The 12,126-nt window shown below is 55.4% G+C and overlaps 1 protein-coding gene across 3 annotated transcripts in view; it reads left to right on the top strand.

Moving 5' to 3' along the window:
- PDE2A (phosphodiesterase 2A) overlaps positions 1-12,126 on the top strand; it is a 92,355-nt gene that overhangs the window by 39,535 nt on the left and 40,694 nt on the right. The window lies entirely within an intron of this gene.

Genomic DNA, 12,126 nt, shown 5'->3' with positions numbered 1-12,126 from the left:
GCAGCAGCGGGGTGGGCTGGGGACTGTGAAGATTGGCACAGAGGAGGGTTGTGTGGGACAGCCTGAGCCTACTCTTGTGCCCGGGCCTGGCTGAGAGAAAGGGGAGGCTCCTGGGGCCAGGAGCCTTAGACACACTTCCTTGTTCAATCCTCACATCTCCCTAGGAAGCAGGGACGGTTACTATTCTCCTTTTATGGCTAGGGAAGCTGAGACCAGCGTGGGGTCACACAGGGAGCATGCGGGGCAGATCTGAGTGTGGAGCCCAGATGTGTCTCACGTCCTGCCCTTGCTCTCTTGCTGCCCTCCGGTGAGATGGGCAAGAAGACGCCCACACGGGGCCTGGTGCACAAGGGGCGAAGCAGGGACTTGCGGCCGGGACGTGGGGCCAAGCCCTGAGAATGTCCCTACAGCTGGGAGCTGGGGGGGGGGGGTAGAGAGTCATTATTAATTTATTTATGGCCATGGCATTCCCCACGGGGCAGGAGCTCCCCCCCAGAGCTGGGACAGATGGTGTTCCTGGGAGCCAGCAGTGTCTCAGCAGCCACCGCCACCTGCCAGGAAAGCCTGGATTTGTCATCTTCCCAGGAAGCCATGAGGGGAGAGGGCTTTGGAGAAACCGAGACCCTCCTTGGTGCTGGGGCCTGGGCTCCTTGTGTCTGTGCCCCGCCCCCTTTGGCCCCGTCCTGCGGTCCCTGGGTCCCTGCAAGTGCAGGTTCGGCCCCTCCTTCTGGCCCCCAGGCCCCACCAGGAGGCCTCTCTGGATCATGCCCATTGGATCCCTTTGCTTCTGTTCTTGCTCCACATTTCCTTTGTCTGGGTCCTGCTGCCTCCTCCCTCAGAGGGAGGATCTTAGGCTGTGAGCCTAAGCTCTGCTGGGAGAGAGTGCTGAGCGCTCCCCAGTATAGAAAGGACAGGACTGGAGAGACTAGGGACCTAGGATGTTGCTATCGGGAGGGTTGGAGGGAAAGAGGGAAGAGGGAGGGGAGACTGATGAGAAGCCTCCATGTCTTGATGGAGGCTGGGGAGACATGATGGCCTCCTCATGACTGGGGTCAGATGGGCACGAGCTCAAGCCCCTGTTTCACCACTTTCTGGGTGTATGACCTTGGGCCATTCCCTTAACCAGCCTGAGCCTCAGTTTCTTCACCTGTCAAAGGGGATAAGAAGTTCCAGCATTATTGGACATAATCACTATTATTGGCCATAATCACAGCAGAGCTGTTGGGACAAGTTACAATGTATGTGTGAGGTGCCTGGCCCAGGGAGGGAGTTGGAACCCCCCTGCTTCCCACAAGGGTGAGCTCCTTGAAGCCAGGCCAAGGCTGACAGGGTGCAGCGCAGGCTGGGCCAGGGCTCACAGAGGTTCTGTGGGCACGGCACGTTCTCCTGGCCCGGGCAGCGCGACAGCCAGGGGAGCAGGGCTGCCAGCGCCCGTCCCCTTGGCAGACATCTGTTTAGCACCCCTCTCGGGCCGGCTGCCGGGCCCCTGTGCCAGCCGGCCAGCTGGGGGCAGGGCTCTCAAGCTCAGCCTGGACTCCTGCTTCAGGGCCAGGGCCATTACTGTCTGGACGTTGGGGAGGAGGCGGTTTGAGTAGTGAACTGAGCGCGCTGGGTCCGTGAGCTCTCCGTGCTGGCTCTCAGGGCCTCGGGAGCCCCAGCTAGAGCAGGGGCTGGGGGAGAGGCGGACACGGACGACGGCACAGGTATCCACACTAAGCACACTAATGCCCTGCCCAGCACTGGCTCCTCGGTTGCTGCTCATGGGATAAGGAGAGACCTCACACCTTGGCGTTGTCAGCCCTGCCTGCTGGGCCCCCTCATGTCCACCCATTGCTCCCAGACATGGCTCTTCCTGGCCTCCCTGGCTTTGCTTGCACTGACCCCTTTCTCTGGAATGCCTTTCCCTTCTTTCTCTACCTACTCCCTTCTTAAGCCTCAGATTAGATTCTCCTCCTCTATGGAGTCCTCTCGGATTGCTCCTTCCAGTCAGGTCAAGTCAGTCTCTCCCCTTTCCTGGGCACTCACAGCCCCCAAGCTTCCCTGAGCTTATAGTTGGGTGACTTGTTAGCCCATGTGGTTATATATCCTTTCCCACATGGTTGTAAACACATGAGGGTTAGGAACCAAGCCTGAGTCTCCTTTGTCTCTCCTGGGCCCACATGAGACCTGGAATAGGCCTGGTACATAGTAGGTGCTCAGTAAAGTTTCTTGATTAAATGAGAATGGCTGTGTGAAGGTTGGAGTAATTCCAAGAAAGGGGTACTTGCTGGATTGGGGGCAGTCTTGGAGACTTCCTGGAGGAGGTGGCCTTGGAACTTTGAAGGATGGGGAGAGTCAAGGCCATGGACTGATGAGGCCAGAAATCAGCTGGATAATCAGAGAGGTCCATGGGATCAGCTTCTGTGAGAACCATGTGAGGACAACAAGGACCAGCTCAGGACTGGAAACAAGCAGATAGAGAAGCCTGGAACAAAGACTCAGCCACAGGGGGGGCTGCAGGAGGCTGGCTTGATGCTGAGAAGCCAGATCCAAAAACATCTCTGCCCCTGGGTCCAGAACTGAGGAACACTTGGTTCCACAGTCTGGGGTGAGGCTGAGGCCACCAATGGTGAACCAGTGGGCCCAGCGTGATGGCGTAGTGCTGGGGGGATAGGGACAGGCAGGAGCTGGGGTGGTCCTGTAAGGTAAGATTGCCATCGAGGCTGAGAAAGTCTTTGCAAGTGAAAAGAGCAAGGTGTGCAAGGGCATGTGGGCAGCGTGCCCTGGGTCTCCATGAGAGAAGGCCCAGCATATCCGTGGAGCCAGGACACACACAGGGAGCCCTGGGGTGAGGCTGGAAGGACTGCTTCCAGCAGGCAGCATTTCCCGGCCTGTGTTTAAAATTCTTGAATCAGTGCTCCTAACTGACAGATGTGCCAGCCTCCTCCTGGATTCTGCACATCAGGATTAAGGGGCCTCAGTGATGCCCCATGGTCCCAGGGGAGCTGCTGCCACACGTTGGCCATAGCATCTGGCATCAGTGGGGGTCCTGAGGCCCTGCCATCTGGCTGTGCCCACCTGTCGGGCTGCACAGGCTCAGGCTGTATGGGCACTTGGGGCCAGGGAGGTGGTCTCAGCTGCCACCCAGTCTATCTCTCTGTCAGTCCATCCATCTGTCCTCACCCCTGACCAGAGGACCAGGAGGAGACGGGTGAACACAGGTCCTGCAATCAGAGAGGCCTAGTCTGAAGGAGGAGGCATCAGGTACCGGAGACGCACACCTAGAAAAGACACAAACTCAGGCGGGGCTGGGCATTGGGCAGGCCAAGGCCGGGGGAGGTCCGGCCCCCTTGAGGGCTTGGAATGGAGGCTCCAAAAGAGCAAAGACTGGCTCAGAGGCACACAGCGAGTCCGAGGCAGTGTTGGGGTAGACGCTGTGAGCCCCAGGACAGGGTTCGTCAGGCGGGCCCCTCCCCCGTACCCTGCCTGGTCCTTGGCTGTAAACACTGAGAGAACAAGTTCCGTTTCCTGGGAAATATTTATCTCGGGCCGTGTGGGGAGCGTGTGCTGGCCTCCCTGTGTCCTTCCTGCAGGCTGGCCTGGGGCAGGAGGTGAGGGGGCTTGGCAGCCGCCCGCGGGGGGCAGTCTGTGCGGCCTGAAGTCAGGGCCAGGAAGGGAGTGCCCCAGGCTCCGCTTGGAGCCAGAAGCTGAAGGCTGGAATGAGGGGAGGGAGGAAGGGTAGGAGAGAAATCTGTTTTTCTCCAAATTCCACAACACAACCTGCCCCTCTCCCATGTTCTTGTCTTTCTTCCTAGCAGTGCTGTCTCCTTCCCCAACCCCACCTCTAAGCATTTTCTGCTGTCTGCTGCTCCCACCTGGGATGCCTTTCCTTCCTCGTCCTCATGTTTGCCAGCTCTCAGCTGGCTTCCTCCGGGAAGTCTTCCCTGATTCTCTAACCCCCTAACCCTTTGTCCTCCCCTTCTACCTTCTGTCTTTCTCTTCTGGCTCCCAGCAGCTTCAGTCGGAGCCCCATAGACCAGCTAAGGTCTTATCCCAAGCTGTTGGGACAGGGTAGACGGCCTCTTTCCGACTGCCCAAGAGCCCCCTTCCTGGGCACCCTGGGAGTGGAACAGGGCCACCTTTCAGTGGAACCAGCACAAGCCCGGGCACATGGGGAATCCAGGTTGATTGAATGGGGGGAAAATTCCACGGGCCCGACCAGAATGGGGGGTGGGGGGCATAGGGCCCAGGGTTCCCGCTGGCCGGCTCTTGCGCTTTGGGCCACGTATCCCAGGCCGGACCAGGCCTGACTGGGCCCTGACAACAGGAAATCCTTGAAGGAACAAGCAGGCTAAGGGCTCTGAGCACAACAACAGGAAACAGCCTTGACATGGGGCAGACATGGGGCAGCAGCTCTGCTGATTGTGCCCAGTGGGGTGGGGGCGAGGTGGGGGGGAGCTCATAGGACCCAGGGGGACACCGAGGCACGGATGGTGGGGCGGTGGGTATTCTACTGACTATGCGACCCTGAGCTTGTGATGGTGTGTGTTGTCAAGTATGCGACCTCCATCATGGGATACTGTGTGGGGCGTGAGTGAGTCAGTGTGTGACACTGACTGTGTGACACCGAGTGACACCAAGTGTGTGATGCCACTTGTCAAGGCGTGTGAGACAGTGGATGTGCCACCAAGCACGTGACGCTGTGATCCTGTGTGATATGGACTGTGTGATGCTGAATGATACCAAGTATGTGACACTGAGGGTGTCGACACCACGAGGATCAAATATGTAAACACAGATGGGTGACATCGTGCGATGACAGGTGTGGTCCTTGCGGCTCAAGCGTCTGACACCGAATGGTGAGACCAAGTATGTGCTCCAAGCATATGTGATCTAGCGAGGCTGAGTGCGTCGCCAAGGGTGTGACACAGAGTGACACCAAGTGTGAGAACCCGTGAGTGTTGCTGTGGGCGCTCTAAGCCCAGTGCCCAACGTGTGATGCTGTGTGTCATGGTTGTGACGATGAGAAGGGTAACCACGCGACGCCGTGCACGACGCCATCCCGGGAAGGTCCCCAGTGGGCCCAGGCAGGGGAGTGACACCGGCCAATGCGTGATTTTGAGATTGCTCTGGCTGCCGAGTGTGTGGGGGGGCGAGTTGGAGGGGCAGAGAGGAGGTGGGCACACCAGATGGAGGCCACGGCAGCCCCCCAGGCAGGGGATGGTGGTGCCTGTGCTCAGGGGATGGCGGAAGAGTTGCAGAGAAATGGATGGACTTTGGAGATCTGTGGGAGATTGAAATAACAGAACTTGCTGATGAATGAGAGGAGCCCAAGGGCGAAGCGAGGCTGGCTTCCAGGTTTCTGGCTTGAGGGACCAAGTGATGGATGGTGGAGACGTTACTGAGAGGGGTGAAGACCGGGGGGAGGCCAGGGTTAGGGGGTTGAGAGAGGGCAAGGAGGCACAAATGAAGAGATCTGTTTCGGATGGAAGTCAGACATCCAGGTGAAGGTGTCCAGTGGGCAGCAGAGGCCAGGCTGGGGTATCTTTGGGAGGCAGCAGGTGTGGCTGGGATGACCTAGGGCGAGAGCAGTGAGAATAGAGGTGAGGGCTGAGGACCGAGCCCCAGCCCCAAGTCCGCAGACTCCATCATCTGGAGGCCCGGGAGGTGAGCGGGAGCAGCCGGGAGACAGAGGACGAGTGGCCAGGGAGGTGGGGGCTACTGAGAGTGTGGAGCCCCGGAAGGGGAGAGGATTGAGGGGAAAGGAGGTGGCCGCACTGGCAGGTAAGGTGGACAGGGGAGACGGTGCTGGCCTGGCCCCGCATTAGCCTGGCAGGAACCACGTCTGTGATGGGGGGGGGGGGGCTGAAGCCAGCCCTGGCCTGGGTGGGTGCTGAGTGGGGGGCAAGGGCAAAGCACAGTAAACCCTTTGCAGACCTTTGACTCCAAGGGGTGTGGAGAAGGGGCGTGGTCACTGGAAAAGGTGTGAGGTCAAGGGAGAGTAACATTTTAAAATTATAGAATGTTTGAAATACACCCAACAGTAGAGAAAACAATACAATAAACTTGCCATATGGCCATCACCCAAATCTAACAGTTACCAAGATTTGGGCATGTTTAGTTCATCTATCCCTCCTGACTCCACCCAACCCCCGCCTTTTTTTCAGTTTTCTTTCCTGAAGTACTTTATTTTTTAGTTTTTAATTGTGGTGAAATGCATGTAACCTAAAATTTACCATCTTAACCATTTTTAAGTGTATAGTTCAGTAGCGTTAAGTATGTTTACAGTCTCCAGAACTTTTTCATTTTGCAAAACTGAAACTTTTACCCTTTAAACAGCTCCCTTCCACCCCCCCGCCCCCAGCCCCTGACAACCACCATTCTACTTTCTGTCTACGGATTTGGCTCCTAGGTGCCTCAGATATCTGGGATCATACAGTATTTTTGTCTCTTGGTGACTGCCTGATTTCACTCTGCATCGTGTCTCCGGGTCCATCCACGCTGTAGCGTGTGTCAGAGTTTCCTTCCTGTTTGAGGCTCAATACTATTCCATTGTTTGTATGGACCACGTGTTTATCCGTTCACCCACTGATGGACACTTCATCTGCCTCCACCTTTTGGCTGCTGTGAATAATGCCGCCATAAACACGGGGGTACAGCATCTCTTCAAGATTCTGCTCTCAATTCTTTTAGATATATACCCAGAAGTGGAATTACTGGATCATATGGTCATTTTCTTTTTCTTTTGTTTTTTTTTTAAAGATTTATGTGTTTATTTTGAGAGAGAGAGAGAGAGAGCATGAGCAGAAGGGGCAGAGGGAGAGCGAGAGAGAATCCCAAGCAGACTCCGTGGAGCATGCAGCCCACGTGAGGCTCACATGACCCTGACTGAGATCATGACCTGAGCCGAAACCAAGAGTCGGATGCTTAACCAACTGAGCCACACAGGCGCCCTATTTTTAATTTTTGAGGAACTACCATACTGTTTTCCACAGCAGCCATTTTACATGCCCAGCAACAGTGTACCAGGGTTCCAATTTCTCCACCTCCTCGACAACACTTCTTTCCTGCCCTTCACTTCTTTTTCCCACCACCTCTTTCTCTATTTCCTTCCCCTTCCTTCTTCCTTCCTCCCTCCCTCCCTCCCTTCCTTCCTTCCTTCCTTCCTTCCCATCCTAATGGGTGGAAGACTGGGGAAAGGTGGTATCTTACTGTGGTTTTGATGTGCATTTCCCTAATGATGAGTGATGTTGAGCATCTTTCCATGTGCTTGTTGACCATTGCATATCTTCTTTAGAGAAATGCCTATTCAAGTTATTTGCCCATTTTTAAGTCAGGTTGTTTATTTTGTGGTTGAGTGGTAGGACTTCTTTATACATGCCAGATTCTAACCCCTAATCAGATGCACAGTTCGCAAATATCTTCTCTCATCGTATAGGTTGCTTTGCTGAAGTATTTTAAAGCAAATCTCAGACATGATGTCATTTCACCAAAGGTGGATTTTTTTTAAGGTCAGAAGGTCCCAGATGATGCTGAAATGTGACAGTGCAACGCAGAGCCAGCTTGAAGTGTGTGCATGACCCTGCATGAGGGTGACACTGGGGAGCATTGGGAACATGATGTATGACACTGAGGATGAGCTGCCCCGAGTGAGGGCACAGTGATAGTACCACGGTGTGTGGCCCTGGGACACTCAGTGATGTGTGACGCTGTGGAAACCGTGAAATGGCTGTGAGTCACTGAGTATGTGGGACATGCCGTGTGAAAGTGACAGCGATCCTGTCTCTGTGTGTCATCCAGGGGTGATGAGTGTGACGCAGAACAGGACACTGCACGGGAGTGAGAGGGGTCAGGGCTGTGCCATGGCCCATGGCGGGGTGGGGGGGGGAGGTGTGATCCATGTGGGGTCAGCCCCAGCCTCAGCTGTTGGCCATCAGAGTATAGATAAGCAGAAGTGCCCAACATGGACAGGAATGGTGTCCAGGCCAAGTGTGAGTCGGTGTGAGGCCTCCTTCTTTCTCTGAACCCCCAGGAAGGCGTCCTGGGGGCAGGATGGTAGCACTTGAGCAGAAAGTGCAGGTACTGGGTAAGAGCAAGGGCTGTGGTGTCCGACAGTCCTGTCTGGCTCTGACATCTAGCAAGTCATTTCATGTCTTGAGCCTCAGTCCCCTCAAGTATAAAATGCAGCTGTTGGGAGGATGACATGAAACAGCACTTTTGAGTAATGCGGTACTGGCACTAAGCGATGGCTCAGTGGTCTCCAGGGGAGCCACGCTCCTCACGTCCCTGTGCCCAGGCGGCTCTGTGACGGGAGCATTGTGGGTGTGCAGAATAGGTGTGCTGAACGAGTGATGTCCTGTCCTCCTGTGCCCACAGCCTTTCTCTTCCCCTCTCTTCCTCCTTCTGTCCCCTGCTTGGCCTGGCCCCACCACTTGCTGCCAACCCACCCTTCCCCGGCTCCTGCCGTCCTCACCCCCCTCAGCCTCCAGCCCGGGCTCCTGCAGACCCATTCAATTAGGCCGATGCAATTTGCTCAAGAAAAACCCTATAATTTGGTTAATCACACCAGTAGGGGATCTGGCCCAGGTGGGGAGGGTGGGCTGGGTGGGAGGTCCACACCCACGGCGGGGCACAGGTGTAGCTGTACCTGTCTCTCAGGACCCCGCCTACTCCCTTGCACTCCAGTAGCCAACAGAGTCCAAAGCTGGGGTCTCCCCAACTGCCTCTACAGAGGTTTTGAGACAGGAGCTTGGACTGACGGGGTTCACGGGTGTCCCTGGGAGGGTCCCTGGTCCTCTCCATGTCTCGGTCTCACTCTCGGATAATGGGCGTTGAGCTGAGGGTGGGGGTGTCTCTGAGCATCTGGTCAGCCTAGCTCGTCTCCACATGCCAGGTCTAGTCAGCCCCTCTCGTGGTTCTGTAAAGCCTTCTTTTGGGCTTTGGAGAGGAAGGGCTGGAGGGCCCCAGAGGAAGAGGAGGGGGTGGGTGTCCTCAGAGTCTCATCTCAAACATGGCCACCCCGGTTCTAGAATCAGAGACCCTTTAGTCCCAGGTCGCACTAGGAGATGCGGAAAGGGAGCCGCTCCTCTGTCCTCACCTGCAGGTCCACGGCCTCTAGCCTCACAACTTATACCTGGCACAGGGGTCCCTCAGAAGTAGGGCAGTGCCAAAACCCAGCCTGCCCTCCCCCACCAATCCATGCCCCTCAAGGCTGCATCTGGCCAGAGAGTTGGGGTCACCTGTCTCTAACTCGCACAGAAGTGGCCTCGCCCCCAGCTGGGAGCCCACTTGGGCAGGACCTTTATGGTAACAGGGTGGTCCTCTCAGCAGCTCGAGGAGAAGGCACTGTTTTGCAGATGGCGAAACGGAGCCCAGGAAGGTTAAAAGACTTGTCCAGTGCCACGTAGGTGACACGTGGCAGGAAAGGCATGTGAGCCCGGGTCTGGCACAGGTGGTGGAAGAGGGGAGGCAGTGCAGGGAGGCCGAGAAGCAGACCCCCCACACGTACAGACAGCGACACTCTCAGCCAAACATTCATTCAGAGACAAAAGCAGCCCCGCGCTCACTGCACACACGCGGGACACGGGTCCCCTGCACATGCAGATGACTCAGGCACAGACGTGGACACAGGGATGCTCACACATTCACACGCACACACACCCTCTCGCAGAATCACAGATCTGTGTGTTTTCACATGGACAGTCTTCTAGTGGCCTATGGGGCATAGTCTGCTGTGGCCACGTGACAGCCCGCAGCGACATGCGCTGTGGATGGCTCATGGGCAGGCCCCACACGTGTTCAGGTCACCAGCAAAGTGGGAGCTGCCCATAAATGGACGTAAATGGACCATGATCGGTTTTGATGAGTGTATCAGTTTTGATGAGTGTCTCCAGAATTTTGCAATCAGAAAAGTCACACAAAAGCGATTTTATTTATTTATTTATTTTTACTAACTGAAGTTTATACTTTATTTGGGTTTCGTAAGGTTTTTCCTTTTTTTTTTAATGATTTTTTTATTATTATTATTATTATATTATGTTAGTCACCATACAGTACATCCCTGGTTTCCGATGTAAGGCTCGATGATTCATTAGTTGTGTATAACACCCAGTGCACCATGCAATACGTGCCCTCCTTACTACCCATCACCGGTCTATCCCATTCCCCCACCCCCCTCCCCTCTGAAGTCCTCAGTTTGTTTCTCATAGTCCATAGTCTCTCATGTTTCATTCCCCCTTCTGATTACCCCCCCTTTCTTTATCCCTCTCTTCCCCTACCGATCATCCTAGTTCTTATGTTCCATAGATGAGAGAAATCATATGATAGTTGTCTTTCTCTGCTTGACTTATTTCACTTAGCATTATCTCCTCCAGTGCCGTCCATGTTGTAGCAAATGTTGAGAACTCGTTCTTTCTGATAGCTGAGTAATATTCCATTGTATATATGGACCACAACTTCTTAATCCAGTCATCTGTTGAAGGGCATCTCGGCTCCTTCCACAATTTAGCTATTGTGGACATTGCTGCTATGAACATTGGGGTGCATATGGCCCTTCTCTTCACTACGTCTGTATCTTTGGGGTAAATACCCAGTAGTGCAATGGCTGGGTCATAGGGTAGCTCAATTTTTAAACAAAAGCGATTTTAATTTTCATTTCCAAGACAAAATTAATATAAAGCTGGGGGTGGGGGTTGATCATCTTTTTCCCCCAGGTTTTGGGACTTGCACAGATTCACAGGCACAACAGTCCCAAGAGATCTTCTGGGCTCCCATGTTTACCCAGCCCAGGACTGTGTGTGTACGTGTGTGCACACACGCTGGTGTACCCGCTTGGTGGCTCCCGGATCCTTGGGATATGAGAGAGAGCAGAAGTTCCAGAGACTCCGGATGTTTGTTCTCTGGCTTCCTGGGCCCTCCAAAGGCAAATAACTTTGGATGCCAGACTGCCTGCCCCGGGCAGGGCGGGTGGGGTGGTGGGTTGTGTAAAGTGCCCGCTGCTGCCTCTGGAGCCCCACTGAGGGGCCGTGCAAGAGTTTGCAGTGACTGAGGCCTGTGGCCTGTGGCCAGCTTTCCATGAGCTTGTAGGCCTCCATCACCTCCCCTCGCTGGGGCTCAGTTTCCCCATCCAAGAAATGGAAGCAGGGAGGAGATGAGACTAGATGGCCTCGCCCTGGAGACTGAAATTGACAGAGAGACGTTCCAGGCTTAGGGTGCAGAAGAGAAACAAAAGCGGGAGACAGGAGATGGAGGGGGCCAGTAGGGTCCAGGCTTCAGGGCAGGGTGCGGGGCCCCAGAACCTGTAGTTTCCCCACCAATCCCCCCTTCCCTGGAGAAGCCCTCTACCTCAGAGCCTGCATCTACTGGGGGCCCTGTGGCCAAGCCCCTGCTGAGCTGCTGAGGGGAGCAGAGTGAGAGTAGCGAGCGCCGGAGGACAGGGCCGGACAGAGGATAGCACAGCAGGGCAGGCCACCAGAGCTGAGCAGCCCAGGGCTGGGCCTAGAAGGACAAGAGGAGGAGAGGCCTGGAGGTGGAGGAACGTAAGGGTGGGAGAAATAAGGTTGGGAGAGTTGGGTAGAAGCTAGAGCCTGGGAGCCAGTAGGAACAGGCAGTGGCCCTGTCCTGAGATGCTGAGCACTTGACAAATAGCTCCCAACAGGCCTGGGAGCTCAGAGCCTACGGGCCCAGAAGCCATGGCAGTCTTATGCCAAGGAGGGACACTGTCAGGTTCCCGTTTTAATGAAGCACTGCAGGTAAGGGTTAGGGCGCTCACAGAGGCCCCACAGAGTAGATGGGAGCCCAGAGGCAGGGGCATGCCTGAGATGAACCCAGCCCAGAAGATTCCTCACTCCAACCCCCGATAAAGAAGGACTATTTTTAGGAACAATGAAAGTGCTCACACATTCCTGCAGGGGCAGGGAGAAGGAAGGGGGTGCCAGGAGCCTGTGCGGAGGGAGAGGGCGGACCCTAGTCTTCCCTCCAACTCTGACTTTGTCTTCAGGGTCTCCCCCTCAGTGGCTGGGGAGGCTTTATAACCCTGGCCAGCCCTGTTGCCCCAGCCCTGTCCCCAGGGTCCCCTCCTCACTCTTGTGTCTGTCCCTCTGCCTCTGAACTTGTCTCTGTCCCAGTCTCTTTCTCATAGCCCCATCT

This window comes from Ursus maritimus, unplaced genomic scaffold (genome assembly GCF_017311325.1).
Source record: "Ursus maritimus isolate PB19 unplaced genomic scaffold, ASM1731132v1 scaffold_16, whole genome shotgun sequence".
NCBI classification, from domain to species: Eukaryota; Metazoa; Chordata; class Mammalia; order Carnivora; family Ursidae; genus Ursus; species Ursus maritimus.
The sequence above is the reverse complement of the archived record's forward strand: the minus strand, read 5'-3'. Positions and strand labels throughout refer to the sequence as shown.